We start from the raw sequence: 18,808 nt of genomic DNA, 5'->3' as shown, positions 1-18,808 counted from the left end.
TATTTTTTAAATGACTGGAATGTGTGAAAAAGGAAACAAAGAACATTTCTAAAATAGAAAGATGCAAAAAATAAATTTTTAAATGCAATGGCTGTTCACTATTTTGTAGTAGCTAAAGTAGGTACTAGTGAATCCAAAGATCAGTCAGAAGAAATTATGCAGAATGCATCACAGCAAAACAGAGGCAGTGAGACATTTTACCATATTTTTACTTGGATTCCTAAACAAAGAGGAGAAAGAACATAGAACAGAGAAAACGTTTGTAAGTAATATTTTAAGATAATGACTGATACCCTACATCAAAAGAAAGCCAATGGGAAGTTCCTAAATCTATAGAGGGTACACAAACATAAAACTACTCTTGAACATGTCATGGTGAGTTGGACGAACCAAAAACAATAGTAAAACCAAAGAACAACCACACACATGCATAAATCCACAAGGTAGTGAATAAAACAGCTTACTTTCAAGGCGGCAGAATGGCATTGACCACTAACTACTCAACAGAAATGATGAAAGACGGATGCCAGAAGAATGAGATCACCAAAGTGCTAATAAAAAATAATTGCCAACCTAGAATTTCTAAGACCCACTTTTTAAGAGTAGGATGAAATGCAGACATTCTTGGGCAAACAAAAAGAGTTTATCTGCAGCATATCCTCAGAAAAGGATGTAATTAAATCAGAGAAAAAGATGAGGATCAAGAAGGTAGGAAACATGCAAAAATCATGACAAGTAGTTTTTGCCATTAAGAAAAAGATGAAACTAATTAATTCCACAAAACAAGTCAAGAATAACTCGTGAATTAGAAGGAGCAGAAATGGAGTTGCCATCTTCAAAGGCACTCGTTTTCAGGAGATGTATACAATTTTTGGAAAAACTTGTATTTGAAAAGTTAAGTATGCATTTTGCAATTTTCAGAGAGTGAAAGAATAGCAACAAAATACTTATAAACTAGGAAAGGAAAAATCTTGAATAAGAAAATAATCTATACCAAAAAAGCCACATTTAAGTACCATGTTTATTTTGTTAAATTAATTTAAATTTTAAAAATTTATCTTCACTCTATGCAATAATATTTGTGAAATTTTGACTCTGGTGTGTAAATTAACTTGTTTACTGCATTGAATCCTTTGTCATTTTTGTAATACTTTGATTATCTCCATCTAAATATTCAAACATCACCTCTTAACATAACCAGTGGTACACTTTCCATGATTTAGATATGGTAGTCTGACTAGCGTTGAAACTTGAGAGAAGCTAGCCTCAATAACAGGACCCAGGGATAACCATCTAGTTCTCCAGCGAAGGGCCTTAAGCCCTCTGGGGTCCACATTGTTGGTTACTCACTAATCAAAGATGTGCCCGGCCCCTAGTTTTCTCCTCCCTGACTCAAGTTCATGTCATTCAACTCTCTGCCTGGTTCACAGACTCATGGTATTCTGCCCTACTCCTGCTGCTTGGCTATCCACCAGTTACCAAAAGCTGAAGTTGATGCAACCACATGAAATTTCTACAAGACCCTCCCCTCTTTGGGCTCGCATCACATTGTCACTACTGCCAGATGTCATCAGCGTGAGAGAATCAGTGGTGGTCCACAGGAGCATCTTGTTGTCTCTCCCTAAATGATACCAGCACCACTTTCCTCCCAAAATCAATGCTCCCAACCACAATACCCCCCTTGGCTTCACTTGTGTTCCCAGCAAGCCATCAAAACTAGCACCAAGGCTCTCTCTAGGAGGCTATAAATATGTATGTTTTCCTTTTTTCTGTCTTTAAATGGTGAGTTAACACAAACAGACCTACGTACACCAGACCCCAAGGTATCAATCTGGATCCCTTCACAGGATCCTTTGACATTTTCCATTCACAGAACCAAGAAAAAAAAGCAAACTCTGAAGCCCAGCCCTTCCCTCCTCTATTCCGGAGCAGGCAGCTGATGGGACGCAAATGGGGCTGCTGAGCTTCAGGTAGGAAATGGAAGCCAGGGCCTTGTGCTCCTTGTGATGTGAAACGTGTTGCAGGGGCGCAGAGAAACAAGAGTTTTCACTGGACACAGTGCAAGGAGCAAGCAGGATGCCTTTCATGGACAGAAGCTGCATCTGTCTATACTTCAGCCATTCAATCAACAAACATTTCATGATCATCAGTTACTGCTATGAAAGGTAGATGCTGAGGGTAAAACAAGGAACAAGATGAGAATGCCCCACTCCCATATGGCACATGTAAAAGCATAAAAGTCTATCTGAATCATTTTTGAAACAGAAGGCCCATGACATTGCCTGCTGAGTCCACATTGGCTCTTGTTTGTGGATACCAGCACATATTAAAATTATCTGAAATATTCAGTTGTGAGCCCCCTCCCCTGATATGGTTAGGCTTCGTGTCCCCACCCAGATCTCATCTTGAATTGTAATCCCCATAATCCCCATAATCCCTATTTGTCAAAGGAGAGACCAGGTGGAGGTAATTGAATCATGGGGATGGTTTCCCCCATGCTGTTCTCATGATAGTGAGTGAGTTCTCCCAAGATCGGATGGTTTTATAAGGGGCTTCTTCCCCTTTGCTTAGCACTTCTCCTTTCTGCCACCTTGTGTAGAAGGTGCCTTGCTTCCCCCTCACCTTCCACCATGATTGTAAGTTTCCTCAGGCCTCCCCAGCCATGCTGAACTGTGAGTCAATTAAACCTCTTTCTTTGATAAATTACCCAGTCTCAGGCAGTTCTTTATTACAGTATGAAAATGGACTAATACAGTGAGAAAAAAATAGCTCTGGAGGGCTGGGTTACATTCAGGACATGTACTAAATATTTTAATGCATTTTTTTAGCAAGCACGTAAAATGTCTCCCCCAAGGCTTTAAGCTCTCTTTCTACTTCCCTAAAGGTTTCCCCATCAAAATAGGAAATAAATATTGAAGCTAAAAAAGGCTTGTCCCCTTCAAAGTAAGTAAGGGCACGCTTCATGACAGGCATATCTTTCTTCAGACAGTGGGGGAGGACACCTAATTCCTTCACCTAAGAAAAAAAAAGTTACAAAACAGCAACCTATGGAAACAAGAACATGGAATCAATGCATCTCCTGAAATAACTTCTCTGTAGTCCTGAGGGTGGTGTTTTGTTTGGCTTGTTCTCCTTCCCACCTTTTTATACCCCCCAAGGATCCTTCTCATTCTGTTGTAGCCAGGGCTCCTAGAGAAGGCTGTCAACATTGAAGGGCCCAGATCCCTTCTACCAGTTTTTCTTGTGCTTCCTATGTGCTTGTAACTGTGAATCTCCTGCTTTTCAAACAACTCTTCTGCCTTTTGTATGGGTATACATTAAAGGGGAAAATCAGGGCCTCTTCACACTACTCTGGCAAAATCAACCTGAACTGCTGGATTATAGGTCTTGGCATCTGGAGCTGCCTGCTTGAGCCCTGGCAGGTCTGGAGGCTTGGGGCTCTTTCATTGACTCAGGAAATATTTCTGCTTCCCACCCAGGACTTCTGTTGTCTCTTCCTCCCTTCTCCTCCCCTGCTCTCAGGACTCTTAGATGTAGCCCAGGTTTGCTTCCACACAGTTGACATTGGCGGTGCACGGTCTTCTCCCCTCTACGCCCTCAGATCTCCACGCCTGTGCCTACGACACGTGCCACCTGCACCTGTGTTGCCAAGCCTGGCTCCTCATCCGTGGCCACTCCTGCCCCCACAACCTGCCAGTTCTGCCTCCTTTTTGCCTGCCTCCTGCCTATCTTTACTTCACTGATTTCTTTGGCTGGAAAATATTTCTACAACTTCCCCTCCCACACTCACCTGGGGCTATGACATTGTTGTGCGCACTGGTTGGGCCTCGCCCCTGCCACCTAACAAGTACATCCTACAGGCCCAGGAGGGCATTATCTGTGGTTTTGAATTTCTAGTGTCTCGAACTGTACTGGCCCAGAGAGGACCTCAAATATGGAAAACTGAAGTGATTGCTTTCTGCATGCGTTATCTATGCACCCATGCATAACTCACACAAACTTACTGAATCTTCATTTACTCTTCTGTAAAAGGGGAGTAATCAAAGAAATGCACTTTGCTAACAACAAGAGGATGGCATAGTTTATCTTTTAAAGTGATAAAGATGTTCTGAAATAAGAATCTATGTTTTCAAGGGTACAGGACTTTGGTAGTTACACCATGACAGTAAAGATGCATATTTTAGGAACTTGGTGGGGGATAATTTGACAATACACATCTACATGTTTACATTGTACATACCCTTTGACTGACACTCCACTGTTAGAAATTTGTACTAAGGAAATAATCAGACCTACAACATAAGCACTTAGCTATAGGAATACTGGTCAAAGAGTTGTTGATCATACTCAAAAATTAGAAACAATCTAAATATGCAATAAGAAATATTTAAAATAAATTATATTGCATTCATCTGATGTAATATTATACAGACATTTAGAAAGCTCTTGTAGTCAAAGGATAAGTAGGTTACCTTTGGCATATTAAATGAGTAAAACTGATACTAAGTTGATATACCCATTGTGATATAATTTTCTTTGGTTCTTAAATATTTTTATATACCTAAGGAAAAAGATTAAAAGCTTATGAAACCAAAATATTCACAGTTTAGTTATCACAGTCTAGTGTGATTATGGGTAATTTTTATTGTTTTAATTTCATATTTTTCTGTTCAAAGTTCCATTGCTTGTTTAATTAAAAAAAACTTTTAAATAATATTATAAAATGACCATCACAGAAAAAAATATCATTAGGCAATATTGCCATGACTATAGACCTTTCTCCCTACACTGTTATTCTTACAGTTGGATGCTTTGAATCGGGAAGTGATATATCGCCTTGCTTTTCGCTGGAGAAGGAAGCGCCAGCCTTTGTGAGCATGTGTATCACAAGCTAACTAGCACGAAGATTGCATAGCTCTTTCTACATAAGGCTACTGTTTGCAGAAATTTGGTCCATGGTCTCCAGTCTCTTGGGGTCTCACGCTCTGTGAAAATCTTCGTGTTTTTCCCTAGCCCCCAGAGTCACCTTTCACGCAGCGTCTGCTTGTAACCGCGGTCCCCACAGGAGTTTGTAGGATTTCTGTGCCAGCGGTGAAGGTGTTCTCACCTCATAGAGCAAGGTAGAAACTACGCAGACAGGCGCTGTTCTTTGGGATGAAAGCAGGGCCTTTGGGGCTCTTTCTTAGTGTCCCCGTTCGGTTGTAGACATAACACGCTTGCTTTGTGTAGGAGATCGGCTCTGCCGGCGCCCAGGGGCCCTAACGCAATTCATCGAGGCCCGCAGGTCAGAACTGCAGTCTCACCGTCTTGGCGGAAATGCGCTGCGCTCCTCCCTGTACTACATAAGCACGAGAATTCCACTACAGAAGAAAACCCCAGGCCTAGTGATGGCGGTTCTGGGCATTTTGCCAGCTTCTCCCAGGGTGTGTTTTCTGACCCCACCCACTTCTGATCTGTAATGTCATGGTCAATAGAAACTACTTGGCCCAAACGGAAAAGGCAAGGAGGAACACAGCGGGAAAGCCTATGGCGTTCCCTGGTGGCTACCCCGGGGACTGCACTCATAGATCCGCATGTTCCGAGAAGCCTCTGCCATCCCGACCCCGGAGCCGTGCAGAAACCCGCGGCTCCAAAGAAAACCGGCTAGAACGCACAGGAAGCCCAGCCAGTGTTCAGGACACTGAGAGTGGAAGCCGTACGTCCCACGGACTGATCTAGTTTGCTGAAGACGAGCCATTTACTTCTAACCCCAGCAGCGGACATTGCCTTGCTCAAATATAAAATATATGAACCAAGACCGAAAGCAACTCTTATTGCGTTACTGATGAGCAAACGGGTTTTTAGAATGGTTAAGAAATGTCCCTTGTTTCGGGACCATTATCACTAACGTATGCTTGGGATTCCTGATCGAGGAGTTTCTGAGCAAAAGCAGCCCACCAATCCAGTGACTGAGAACGGCTTGGATATTGGCTTCCAGGCGCATCAGAAATACCGAGGTTCTGACAAAGACGTGAGCTTCTGTCTGCCTTTGGGAAGGCCTTCTTCCAGTACTGGCGCTGCCGCTTGCCTTCTGTTTGACCTGGGGCCAGGTCCTTCAATTTGCTAGGCTTCAAGTTGGAAAGTGTTACAGGAAAATAATAATTTGAAGTACTTCTTAGAGTTATTGCACAGATTACAGAAGATAGTCTAATACTACAGCTAGCATCGTGTGTGGCTTACATTAAGGATTTGCTGATAGGAAACAATATCCCAAATAAAGTTTTTTCCCCTTAATTATGAAATATAACAAAGGAAATTGTGTAGGCTTCTGCTTCAGGCCTCTGTAAAATTTGAATGAATTTTGCACTTATGAAGGTTACGTCCTTTTACAAAATAAGTTAATACTAAAGAATGACAAACGGAATTTACAAAACAAATATTAACAAAAAGAACTTGTTCTTAGCAGCTTTGTTTACAATAGTCCCCAAACTGGAAACAGTTCATATGTATCAAGAGGTGAATGGACCTTTTGTGATATATTCATCCAATGGAATACCACCCTCAGTAAGATGGGACAAATTATGGAAACATGAGATAACATGGGTGAATCTCAAAAGAGTGCATTCTGTGTGGTGCCATCAAGGTGAATTTCTAGAACAGGTGAAACTAACCTGTATAGTGACAGAAAATACATCATTAATTGCTGGGGTCAGGGAGTCGAGGGGACTGACTGCAAAGGGCACAAGAGGACCTTCTGGAGTAGTAGACATGTCATGAAACTTGAAATGGATGTATTGTACGATATTCAACCAATGCCTTAATCAATTTGATTGTAAAAAGTAGTAAGAAAACCACTGCAGGCCAGACGTGGTGGCTCACGCCTGTAATCCTTGCACTTTGGGAGGCTGAGGCAGGCGGATCACCTGAGGTCAGGAGTTTGAAACCAGCCTGGCCAACATGGAGAAACCCCATCTCTACTAAAAATACAAAAAAAAATTAGCTGGGTGTGATGTAGACGCCTGTAATCCCAGCTACTCAGGAGGCTGAGTCAGGAGAATCTCTTGAACCTGGGAGTGGAGGTTGTAGCATGTGGAGATCGCGCCACTACACTCCAGCCTGGGTGACAGAGCAAGTGATGCTGCTCTAAAAAAAAAGAAAAAGAAAAAGAAAAAGAAAACAAAAGAAAAAGAAAAAGGCCGGGCACAGTGCTTCATGCCTGTAATCCTAGCACTTTGGGAGGCTGAGGCAGGCAGATCACAAGGTCAAGAGATCGAGTCCATCCTGGCCAACATAGTGAAACCCCATCTCTACTAAAAATACAAAAATTAGCCGGGTATGGTGGCACACGCCTGTAGTCCCAGCTACTTGGGAGGCTGAGGCAGGAGAATTGCTTGAACCTGGGAGGTGGAGGTTGCAGTGAGCTGAGATCGAGCCACTGCACTCCAGCCTGGGCAACAGAGAAAAACAAAACAAAACAAAACAAGAACTCCATCTCAAAAACAAACAAACAAACACTGCAAATCATAATGCATTCTACTTAATTTAACTTATGTTTAGCTTTAGAGGATTCCTTTAGAAAAGCGTCTCTCTAAATGTGATTGAGAGTTCAGGAATTCCTTCGTTTCTGTTTCTGTCTCTTTGTCTTCAGTTAAATTCATGCACTATTAAATGGAATATTTGTTTTTTGTTTTTTCGTTTTTGCTTTTTTTTTTTTTTTTTGAGACGGAGTCTCGCTCTGTTGCCCAGGCTGGAGTGCAGCGGCGCCATCTCGGCTTACTGCAAGCTCAGCCTCCCGGGTTCACGCCATTCTCTCTCCTCAGCCTTCTGAGTAGCTGGGACAACAGGCGCACGCCACCGCGCCCGGCTAATTTTTTGTATTTTTAGTAGAGATGAGGTTTCACTGTGTTAGCCAGGATGGTCTCGATCTCCTGACCTCGTGATCCACCCGCCTTGGCTTCCCGAAGTGCTGGGATTACATGCGTGAGCCACCGCGCCGGGCCCAAATGGAATATTTGTAAAATAAAAATAGAGTCTAAGCTCAATATTAGAAAAGCATATATATATATATATATATGTATATATATAATATTTAGCTCCTATATATGTATATATATAATAGCTCCTATATATGTATCTATATAATAGATAGCTCCTATATATATGTATATATATAATATATAGCCCATATATATATATATCTTTATTTATTGTTCTGTTTTTTCTTTTGCAGGGGCGTTGGGGGGACAGTCTAGCTAAAATATACCTTCTTCTCTCTGTAGATATACCAGAAGAACATGATTCAATCAGTGTTGCCCTAATGTTAACAAAAGTTATTTTGAACTTATGGTGATCAGAAATTTTACATATCTGTACTTTTTCTGTATTAGTGTTATGGTTTATGCTAAGCATGTATGATTTTAAAAAAAATGAGAGTAACTTTAAAATGATTTGGAAGAAAAATATGTACATATGTGAACAGTACTTAATTCCAGGTAGTGGGAATATGGATGACTGGTTATCTTCTTCTTTCTGTATCTTTCATATTTTTAAATGGAAAAACTCAATGACCTGGAAGTGAAAGAACAGATTTGGAAGGGGTGTGGGGCAAGTGAGAGGAAAATGCAAGGGAAGGACAAACCTAGTTCTGGCAGGATTGTGTTTAAGTTGGAGGTTTCTAGGGAGCAGTTGTTGGGATAAGAAGGATATGGGGAGGCAGGAGAATCATGAAAATATTTAGGACAGTGTATTGCCTGTCATATTATTCCTCCTCCTTTCCTGTTTCTTCAAAAGAAATATACAGACTTACACTTCTTTTCAAGCGTATGTACTATTTGTGTTTCTCTTTTATTAATGTAACTGGTGAGTTTATCTTGCTGGTTGCCCAGAAAAGCCAATGGAGCTGAGAAAAGCAGGCTTCCTGCAATAGAGAAAGAATCTAATAAATGCAGAGACAGCTAAGTGACCAGGACAGAGGTTTATTATTACTCAAATCTGTCTCCCCCCAAATTCAGAGGACATTTTTTTTTTTTTTTTTTTTTTTTTTTTAGGATAGTTTGGCAGGCAAGGGGCTAGGGAATGGGGAAAGCTGATTGGTTGGGTTGGGGATAAAAATCACAGGGAGTCAGAGCTTGTCTTCCTGCACTGAGTCAGTCCCTGAGTGGGGGCCACAGGACCAGATGAGCCAGTTTACCGGTCTGGGTGTGCCAGCTAGTCCATCATAAGGCAGGGTCTGAAAAACACCTTGAACACCAATCTTAGGTTTGACACTAATGATGTTATCTATAGGCACAATTGGGGAGCTTAGGAATCTTGTGGCTTCTGGCTTCATAGCTCCTGAGCCATAATTTCCAATCTCGTGCCTAATTTGTTAACTTTGCTAAGGAGGTCTGATCCCCAAGAAAGGAAGAGGTTTGTCTCGGGAAAGGGCTATCATCTTTATTTCACACTTAGACTTCGAACTAAACTCCTCTCATATTTAGCCTGGCTTATGTCCAGGAATGGACAAGGGAAGCTTGGAAGTTGGAAGCAAGATGCAGTGCTCAGGGTCACTTAGCCAGGGAAGGAGGATGTGAAAGCAGGAATTTGAAGTGAAGGCAGCCTGGCTCCAGAAGACATTCTCAGAACCACTGTGTTTATATTGCTCCTAATGAAAGTGCCCTGGCAAAAATTATGACAGTGAGAAAAACTTGACATAGAAAAAGTATGACAGTGAAAGAAATCTGACCAGAGTCACCCTGGGCAGGTAACTTAACATCTCTGCATCTCAGTTGTCTCATATGGAAGATAAAGATGATGGTGTGACCTTGGCCTGTGGTAAAGACTAAATAAGTAATTATGCACACTCATTGACTGTGCCTGACATGTGGCACTTGGCATGTCAGGCACAGTTGATGAGTGTTCATATGTTACTTATTTGCATGTTAGCTCTTGTATTATGCCTGCAACACTGCACAAAGAGCAGATGTGACCAGGTGCAAGGGCTCATGCCTATGATCCCAGCACTTTGGGAGGTCGAGTGGGCAGAGCACCTGAGGACAGCAGTTCGAGACTAGCCTGGCCATCATGGAGAAACTCCGTCTCTACTAAAAATACAAAAATTAGCCGGGCATGGCAGTGCACCTGTAATCCCAATTGCTTGGGAGGCTGAGGCAGAAGAATCACTTGAACCCAGGAGGCAGAGGTTGCAGTGAGCTGCGATTGTGTCACTGCAGTCTAGCCCGGGTGATAGAGTGAGACTCCATCTACAAAAAAATAAATAAACAAAAAGAGCAGATATGATGACAATTTGTTGTATTGAAGTTACAGCAGTGATACTTTCCAGCGGCTGTGCACCCTCCCAGGGAGACTGCAGCAATCTTCTCACCAGCAGTAATCTCCTGGGCTGGGAGGTCCCAGGAAGGCCCCTCAATCTCCAGCAGGTTTGACCCTCAAGGAGATTCAGGGAATGAGCTAGAGAAGTATTTCTATCTGGGAGGAACTGGGGGTTTGTTAGCTCATCCGTTCAGTTCATCCAAAGGGGAATAATGATTCAATTTCTTGCTTCAAACCTGCCTCAATAAAATTTTTACAGTTTTACAGTGGAAGACATTTTGTACATGTAAGGGGGGAAATATGACTCTTCCTCACCCAGCCTAGGTTCACTGCTGAGAACCTTATAGCAAAAGACAGACTAACAAGAGAAGAGCATATCTAGTTATTTAATGTAAGTTTTACATGATAGAAAAAGAGCCTTCCTAAAGAAATGAAGACCTGAAGAAACAGCTAAACTTCAAGTTGTTTTTTTTTAACGGTAGGTTTGATGACTAGTGGATAGTCATAGAGAAGTGAGATATGATGAAAGGAGTATGATCTAATGGTAATAAACTGGGGGAAATGTAGCCAGGCCTGTATGCTCAGACTCTGTGTCGCTGTGTCTTCAGACACAGCAATGCATCTTTCCTCTGGGTACAGAGAGAGCACCTCTCACATGAGAGCCTTATGATCTGCTTTGGGGAAGAAGGGCAGGGGGAGGGTGACAGTGACCTTCCTGCTTTTGTTGTTTTCTCAAATTCCTTTAGCATAAAATATTCAATACCCCAAGGTGTTTGGAGTAGTGTGTCCTGAACCTCACCATATACATGCTACAAAACTCAGAATCTTTGAAGAGTGATACTTATGACTATAAAATATTTAAATTCAAAATACAAATGATGGCTGGGCATGGAGGCCAGCACGTAATCCCAGCAATTTGGGAGGCCCAGGCAGGAAGATCCCTTGAGTCCAGGAGTTCGAGACCAGCCTGGCCAACATGGCAAAACCCCTGTCTCTACAAAATTAGCTAGGCACCGTGTTGTACACCTGTGGTCCCAGCTACTTGAGGAGGACGGGCTGAGGATCAATTTAAACAATATCATATGTAAAAACAATTTTTTTTTCCTTTAAGTTTAGTCAAGTGAAGCAGTGGGAGTGGAGCAGGAACAAAGAAATCTGTAGCTAGTTGTGATAATTGGTTGTAAACAGGAAGGATTTTTGATGCACTGTACAGTTACCAGTTACATATGCTCTAAAGCTGGTGGTGAACAGCAACAACAGCAGTGTTCTGGTCCCCCCTACACTTTTTTCTAGGGATAACAATTTTGTTTTCTTCCTTCCTTCCTTCCTTCTTCCTTCCTTCCTTTCTTTCCTTCTTTCTATTCTTTTCTTTTTTTTTTGCGACGGAGTCTTGTTCTGTCGCCAGGCTGGAGTGCAGTGGCGCGATCTCAGCTTCAGCTCACTGCAACCTCCGCCTCCCAGGTTCAAACGATTGCCCTGTCTCAGCCTCCCGAGTAGCTGGGATTACAGGCACGCGCCAAGACGCCCGGCTAATTTTTGTATTTTAGTAGAGACGGGGTTTCACCATGTTGGCCAAGATGATCATCTCCCGACCTCGTGATCCGACTGCCTCGGCCTCCCAAAATGCGGGATTACAGGTGTGAGGGATAACAATTTTCAATGCATGCAGTCAACCTCTACATATTGTTGCTCTTTGACTGCCCAGTTTTCCATCCTAGGCCCTGCAGTCCAGCCTGCAAGGGGAAATGGAATTTGTGTGTTTTCCTTCCTATCAGTCCACTCCAAGGAGCCAACAAGGCACCTCTCTCCCGTCTCCCACCCCCACACCTCCGCACGCCCTCCAAACTGAGCCCCTCAAAGACTGCGGTGTTTTTCAGTCCTTCGTAACCGCTGAAAATTTTCATATTTGCAAAATATGAAAATCAGAGCGATGGTCCTAAGCGTCTGGCGGGACATCTTAGCTTGCTCTCAAGACCCACCATAAGCCGCATCCAAAGTGTTCTGCCAAGCAGAAGAAAAGATTTTTCATCTGTCGCGTCCTAAGGCATCTTCTCCTTGGGGCAAGGTACTGGCAGGAAGAGGGGGAGCCCCCACCGTCCCGCACTCATCCCTCCGAGCTGCTCAGGCTCCTCTTACCCGTGGTGCTGCGGGAGCCCGGCCCGGTGACTGAAGGTCAGAACCCACGCTCCCGGCCCGGGCGCTTGAAGAGGCCGCCGCGCAGATTTCTCTTTCCGGTTGAAATTTTGGGACGAAAGAATGAGATTTCCTGGAGTCGGGTTCCAAAGCTTACTGAAACAGCGACTTTTAGGGCCCGCAATAGAGACGTAGGAGCTAGAAATTCGGCATGGAAATCTGAATATGAAGAACAGAGTAAATTAACATTCGGAAGAGGATGGGCCATCCGAATAAAACAGTGTTACTTCTAAGTTAGGTCTCAAACCATCTACCCTAAACTGAGACATAATCACCAATGACTGAGCTAACCCCATCAAAATTTCTCACGTCACCGTTTACTTACCAAAAAGACAATGGGTGCGATTACGAGATTTCCCGAGTGAAAGGAATCTCGGGGTCTAGCACTGAGGGGCCGCAGCCCTTTTAGCGTAGGAAACCTCTCACCCCGAGGCCCAGGGTCGCCCTGAGAGGGGATGGGGACTTGTTCGGTTGCTGGGACGCTGGCTGCGGGGTCCGGGCCTCCGATTGCAGGGGGCCGGGAGGCTCGCCCAGGACTGGGACCAGGATTGGTGACTCCGATGGGATGTTTGGGCAATTTCCCTGTGGACCAGGCCACTGCAAGAAGCCGGTTTCTGGGACCCGGACCACTGAGGAGGAAAAGGGAGAGGAGGAGGGACATCGTAAGGGACGCATTGCGAGGCCGGAGCAGGAGGGACACGGGAGAGGAGGAGGGACATTGCAGGGGACGCATTGCGAGGCCTGAGCAGGAGGGACTAGGGGATTTGCAGCAGCAGAGCTTCCTTCCCCGGGACCCAAACCTTCCTTTCTCTTCTCTAACCCAGGACTTGGTACGAAGGGCAAATGTAAACCACATCCCTTTCACTCTGTCTTTGAGGGTGGAGTTTGCTTCCCAAAGTGGCTTCTGGCTCCAGAGTAAAAGGCCAGCAGACAACAAGGTACCACCGAGATTTGAACTCGGAACGCTTGATTCAGAGTCCAGGGTGCTCACCATTAACCCATGGAACAAGCTATTGAGAAAATTCTCAGTTATGGGCATTTGACAAGTGAATTCTCAGCCTCCATAGTCACCAGAATTTCCTTTTCAGGTATTTTTTTCTCTTTGTCACACAGGACTTGAGTACCTTTAATCTACAATAGGAGGAGTCGCCCCAGACTTACCTCTCTCTGCCCTTCTCTTTAGGTTTCTATCTCAGAGAATGAGATTAAGCACCTTTCAGGATTAGGAACAGAGAAGAGCTATATTTAGGCCTCCACTAAAGCCAACAGTTCTGCCTGGGTTGCCAGAGTTTCCTGCTCTGAAATAAACATTCTGCCGAGACCCTCTACCCGCTGGGGTTTCTTTCTTTTTCTTTGCAAATTTCCTTTTCCCTTTATCCATGGGGCACTGATAACCATTTCCGGAACAAGATTTGGGATATGCTGGAATTTCTGCTCTTCTTATTCTGCCTTCTTCTCCTCCTCTTTCTCCTCCTCCTCTCCTTCTGTTTCCAGTCCCCTCTCTCTCCTGCTCCCTGTCTTCCTCACACTACCCCCACACCCATTTTCCCCAGCTCCCTCCAGCTTTCCATACTTCCTGCCTCCTCCTCCTTCTCTGCTCCTTTTTGGCTGCCATTCCTCTTCCTTCTCTAGGCTCCCACCCTACCCACCACCAGCCTCCCACATGCAGCCTACATTAACAGAAGAATGGCTACCACGAGCTGAGAGGAAGTTGAGGAATATGTTTCTAGTCAGGACACTTTGGGGGATCTTTGCTGGGGATTGTGAGTGCGGTGACACCAACCGAGATGATGAATATCAGCCAGTCCTTCAGGCCTGGGGAGGACCAGCAGATCCAAGGCCACCCCATACCTGGGGTGACCCAAAAGAGTCATGTTCACATTCCAAAAGGCTAAATCTGATTGCAAAAGTCCAAGGAAATTGAAAGCAGTAGGAGCCATCGTCTTTGCAAGTCCAGTTCCAAGTGGAAGGATCATGGTGCTTCCTTCCAGTCACCACAAGGTCAGCACACAGGCATTTGCATTGCCTAGGACTCAACCGGTACCCTGGATCCCTGGCTAGGGCCTGTCCAGAGAAAAGCTAGGCGTGGGGCCCATTTCCACCTAGGCAGAGGTTCCTGGGGAAGTAGGTGCTCACCAAGAGATTGCCCCTTACCATCCTCCTGAGGGTGTGTGGAGCCTCAGTGCTGCTACCTCTTGGACTCCACCCTCCGGATGCCACCAGCTCCCACTGTCCAAGGCTTCCAGTGAAGTCTCCAAGGCTCTGATTTTTGAATCATCCTGATTTGGTGCGTCAAGAGCTGCCTCCCACAAAGTGAGCAGATGTGGAGAGCTGCCAGATCTAAAAGGTAAAATCGCAAGGCATTGCCAGCTAGATAGGGACAGAGTTCCCTCTCTATTTGATGATTTGGATTCAAAGGGTAGATGTCATGGCCCCTAAACATCACAGCATGACCAGGGCATGCCACCCACGACCTGCAGTGCCCTTGCACCTGGTTAGGTGTAAATTATTTTACTGAAGCAGACAAGTGTTCTCTTCTGGACTTTTTCCTTCCTTAGTGGCTAGATCTCTCTCTCCTTCTCTCTCTCTCTCCCCCTGAGTCCCCCCATTCTCTACCCACCTTTATTTTCTCTCTCTATTTCCACCCTGTTGCCCCTCTTCCACCTGCTTTCTCCTGTTCAGCTTTCATGGTTCACCCCTTCCTTGCCCACTGGCATCCCCCAAATTAAAGCTGCTGCACTGTCCTGGGTGGGGAGGTGGGTATGGCTGTAGACAGTGCCCTCCAGACATGTCCAGGATGGGGAAACATAGTGCAGCTGCCAGCATAATGCTTTAAAAGAATGGCCACTTTCAAAAGCCTTTCACATCTCCTAATCTGGGATCTTTGGGGACTAAAACGTTATGGACCATAGGGGAATTCTTTGTCCTCCAGGACCTTGTGGTGGATGCCTTCTTTCACTGAGCTTTCATGTGTGGCTATTAAGTGCCAGTCCCTGCTCTTGGACAGGGACATCATTGTGAGCAAGTCTCAAGTCACTACTCATGGAGTGGGTCTGGAGCTCACCTCTGCAGGCATCAAGAGGTGTCAGAGAGAAAGAGGCATGGCCAGTTTGTGTCTTTCCCATGTGGCCACTCACTGAGTCCTGGGGAGTGGAAGTCAGTGCAAGGAAAGAAGCCCAGTGAGAAAGCAAATGGACAACATCAGACCTGGGGCTGAGGCCCCCACCTGCAGCGGGGCAGCCTCTGAAGCAGGCAAGGGGCAGCAGGGAAGGTCGTGGCCTGGTGTAATCTGGTGTTGGGTGCCCCAGCTCATTCATGTGGATGCCCAAACTCACCCAAAGGCAAGATTCAATATCTCTGTTCTTCGGAAGAAAATGTGTCTTCAGAGGAGAACGGAGAGGTTGGGGAACACTTTCTTACCCCCATGCTAACTGTACTTGATGTTACAGTATGGTATCTCTGTGCTATAATTAGTTAGCATGTGGTCATTAATGGAAACGATTGATGGTTTAAGCCCATTCCCAGATATTCTAGTCTTCATCTAAGTTCCCTCCCTCCCTCTTTCCCTCCTTTCCTTCCTTCCTTCTCTTTCTTTTTAAATAGACCACTTTGCACTGAAATCTAAGTTCTTTTTCTGACATTTAATTCTCTCACAAAATTTGCCAAAATCTCTGAAGCTGCCTTTATCTTTCAGTCAGGGAGCTCATTCTGTAGCCTGCAGTTCCTCCCTGTCTCCTTCTCCTTTGATCTGTGGTTCCAAGTATTTAGCAAGTTCTGCCCTCCAAGGTGATTTCACCCTGTCCTTACTAGAACCTACACTGTCTGGAGTGCTGATGCCACTATGACCTAACTGATCTGCCATCTGGATTCCAGGGGCATCCCCAGGCACAGAGGGTGAAGGCACAGACATTGAAATCTTCAACTGCTCTGACTCCAGTTTGGTGCATCTCAATGCCAAGTATTAACCACATGATATCAGGATGCCACCAAAAATTGAATTTGGAGCTTTCACATTCTAACTTAGAAAAATTAATACATATTACTTTATAGAACAGTTCTAGGCTTACAGATAAATTGAGCAGCTACTATAGAGAGTTCCCATGTGCCTCCCTGTCCTTCAATACACAATTTCCCCCATTAGTATCTTGCACTATTGTGGTACATTTGTTACACTGGATGAACCAATATTGATAATTATCATCAACTGAAGTCTATAGTTCACATTAAGTGTTTTGTCTTTTATCTTATTTTTTTAAAACAATTCTTTGGGTTTTGAAAATTACAGTGTCATGACTCCCAAATACAGTATCATGTAATAGTTTCACTGCTGAAAACTCCCTGTGCCTCACTAGTTCATCCCTCCTTTCCCTCCTTCACCCTTGGCAACCACTGATCATTTTACTATCTCCATCTTTTTGACTTTCTCAGAATGTCCTACAGTTGGAATGATACAGTATGTAGGTTTTCAGACTGGCTTCTTTCAGGCGTTATGAACTGAATGTTCCTTTATGTCTTTTCATAGCTTGATAGCTCATTTCTTTTCATCACTGACTAATATTCCATTGTATGGATACACCACAATTTGTTTATCCATTCACTTGTTGAGAAGGGCGTCTTGGTTGCTTCCAGTTTTTGACAATAATAAATAAAACTGCTGTAAATACCTGTGTGCAGGTTTTTGGGTGAACATAAGCTTTCCTCTCATTTGGCTAAATAAGTCAAACTGCCATTGCAAGATTATAGGGTAAGATTATGTTTAGCTTTGTAAAAGAAAAAAAAAAAAACTCCCAATTTTCCAAAGTGATTGTACCATTTTGCATTTCCACCAACAATGAATGAGAGTTCCTGTAGCTCTGTTTGTTTGACAGCTTTTGGGATTGTCACTTTTTACAGATTTTAGCCACTCTAATAGGTGTGTTCTGTTATCTCATTGTTTTCATGTGCAATTTTCTAATGACAAATGACTTTGAGTATCTCTTTCATATACTTATTTGCTATCTGTATATCTTTTCAGTGAGGTGTTCAGATCTTTTGCCTACTTTTAAATTGGGTTGCTCACTTTCTTATTATTGAGTTTGAAGAGTTCTTCATTTATTTTGGACACCAGCCCTTCATCAGATCTGTATTTTGCAAATATTTTCTCTCAGTCTGTGACTTGTTTTTTCATTCTCTTAACAGTGTCTTTCACAGAGCAGAAGGTTTTAATTGTAATGAAGTTCAACTTTTCAATTTTGTTTCTTCCATGGATTGCGCTTTTAATGCTGTTTCTAAGAAATCATCACCAAACCCAAGGTCACCTAGCTTTTCTCCTGTGTTATCTCCTAGGAGTCCTGTGGTTTTGAACCTTACAGGTAGTTATAAGATCCACTTGTGAAAGTTATAAGATCTGTGTGTACATTTATTTATTTTTTCATGTGGTTGTCCAGGTGTTTTCGCACCATTTTTTGAAAAGGCCATCCTTGCTCTGTTAAATTGTCTTTGCACCTTTATCAAAGATCAGTTTATTATATTTATGTAGGTCTATTTCTGGGCTCTGTTTTCTTTTCCATTGATCTATGAGTCTGTTTTACATTTTTTCACCAACTCCATACTGTTTTGGTTACTGTAGCTGAAGTTGGCAGTGCCAATCCTCGGGGATTTTTTCTGATCTTCTCCATGAGAACTTTGTTGGGTTTCTAGTGGTCAGATTTAGGAAAGTGTGAGATTCCCCCCATGACTGGTTCTCAGAGTGTTTTTAATGCTCAAGCCAAGCCACCCTCAGCTTCTAGTAATCTGTCAATACTATTTAAGTTCTCCTCCCAGGTGCTGGCTCCAGCAGTTTCTGTTCCTGGTAAGCTGTGACTCCGTGCGTTTGCCTGTCTTTCTAGTTTTCAGGGTGGCAGCGACCTCAATTCTCTGGCCGTCTAGGAAGAGTTGTTGGTTTTCAGTTTGTTCAGCTTTATTCTTGTTGTGAGGACAAATGGTGACTTCCCACCTCTTTATATGTCAGAATTGAAACCGGAAATTTCATATAAAAAGTTACTTGTGGCCAGGCGCAGTGGCTCACGCCTGTAATCCCAGCACTTTGGGAGGCTGAGGTGGGTGGATCACAGGGTCAGGAGTTCGACACCAGCCTGACCAACATGGTGAAACCCCGTCTCTACTAAAAATACAAAAATTATCCAGGCATGGTAGCATGTCCCTGTAATCCCAGCTACTCAGGAGGCTGAGGCAGGAGAATCACTTGAACCCAGGAGGTGGAGGTTGCAGTGAGCCAAGATCACACCATTGCACTCCAGCCTGGGCAACAGAGTGACACTCTATCCCCCCCAAAAACAAACAAACA

General features: G+C 43.9%; 1 long non-coding RNA gene and 1 pseudogene across 1 annotated transcript; one reads left to right on the top strand and one right to left on the bottom strand.

The window, feature by feature from the left end:
- The window catches only part of LOC117978246 (neuroblastoma breakpoint family member 15-like), a 512,107-nt pseudogene that overhangs the window by 341,151 nt on the left and 152,148 nt on the right, over window positions 1–18,808 (top strand).
- Window positions 11,625–14,907, bottom strand: LOC134730762 (uncharacterized). Its single transcript, XR_010112717.1, has 2 exons — window positions 14,638–14,907; window positions 11,625–12,642 (listed from the first exon to the last, which is right to left on the bottom strand). It is a non-coding gene; the product is annotated as an uncharacterized LOC134730762 (long non-coding RNA).

The sequence above is a fragment of the Pan paniscus genome, chromosome 1 (assembly GCF_029289425.2).
Source record: "Pan paniscus chromosome 1, NHGRI_mPanPan1-v2.0_pri, whole genome shotgun sequence".
Taxonomy (NCBI): domain Eukaryota; kingdom Metazoa; phylum Chordata; class Mammalia; order Primates; family Hominidae; genus Pan; species Pan paniscus.
Note: the sequence above shows the minus strand (reverse complement) of the source record. Positions and strands in the feature narration are given on the sequence as shown.